The sequence below is a fragment of the Halyomorpha halys genome, unplaced genomic scaffold, assembly GCF_000696795.3.
Source record: "Halyomorpha halys isolate HHAL.00 unplaced genomic scaffold, Hhal_1.1 Scaffold214.1, whole genome shotgun sequence".
NCBI lineage: Eukaryota > Metazoa > Arthropoda > Insecta > Hemiptera > Pentatomidae > Halyomorpha > Halyomorpha halys.
In genome coordinates this window covers 581,748-582,857 of record NW_027110944.1, presented here as the reverse complement: position 1 = coordinate 582,857, position 1,110 = coordinate 581,748, and the positions used below count along the sequence as shown (strand labels likewise).

The following is a 1,110-nucleotide window of genomic DNA, read 5'->3' as shown; positions in this document are numbered from 1 at the left end:
CGAGTTATTTTCTTTTTGCTTAATTAACTTATTATTTCCAGTGTAAATAGATTTTTTTGTTTATATGTATCAAAATAAGTTTATCACTTTTACTCCACGATACACTATCTTTTTTTTTGTAACAACACTACAGTTCATTTTTTTGTTTATATTTTAATTAATTAAATTTTTGTATCACTTGGAAAGTTATTTCTTTTATTATTTCATTTTCTCAATTATTTTTTTTTATGTGATATTTACTTCAGGTCCTCCGTTATTTTTTGTTTATTTTATCTCGAACCAGCGAACATTACCCTCTGGGGAAGAGGTCGGTTTTCACATACGAAACACCCCTCGCCCCAACAAGTAATAATATATAATTACCCTTAGAATTAAGAAGGAAAACATAAGAAAAGGCTGCTTTTTTTTTTTTTTTTTAATAAAATATTACTAAAAAAATGTAAAAATGTACAATGGTTAAATTAACAGAACAAATAAACTGAAATAGTTTATTTAGTTGATTTAATATGAAGATAAATAATTTAAAATAATGGTTGCAAAATCATGAAAGTGTAAACAATTAAATTGAACTAAAATGCATTTTTACTATGATTTAATTAGTTGACTAATATGTTGTAAAGAATCTGAGATGGCTATAAAGGTAGTTAATGCTTTTTATTAATAAATTACAATTGTTCATAAAGATTATGTTTGAAAAGATGTATCAGAAATGTCACATTTATAAGTAATAAATTGGGTTTGAAGTATGAAGATTTTAGTATAAAGGAACTAAAATTAGGGATAGACAGGAAATTAAATAGCTTTGTCAGGTTGACAACAGAAGTTTGGTAGACAATTCCTGGTTCCTCTTAGTTGTAAAATAATTAGCTATAATTAAATTAGTCAAGTGGAAAAATGTGCTGATCAAACCATTTAAAACTATATATATAAGTTACAGCCTTAGTCAGCTGTTACTTCGATGTCAGCTGACTGAGGAGATCAGCTGATCGCATGTATATAAAGAGATGTACCGAACCCAATAAAGATGGTGTTTTACAGCAGTTCAAGTGTGTTAGATCTTATTCCTTCTTCTCTTTTTTGACATTTTGCTTTCGCCAATTCTTAACTTAT

The 1,110-nt window shown here is 26.8% G+C and overlaps 1 protein-coding gene across 1 annotated transcript in view; it reads right to left on the bottom strand.

The window, feature by feature from the left end:
• Positions 1–1,110, bottom strand: part of LOC106679686 (5'-3' exoribonuclease 2 homolog) — a 78,096-nt gene that overhangs the window by 38,642 nt on the left and 38,344 nt on the right. The window lies entirely within an intron of this gene.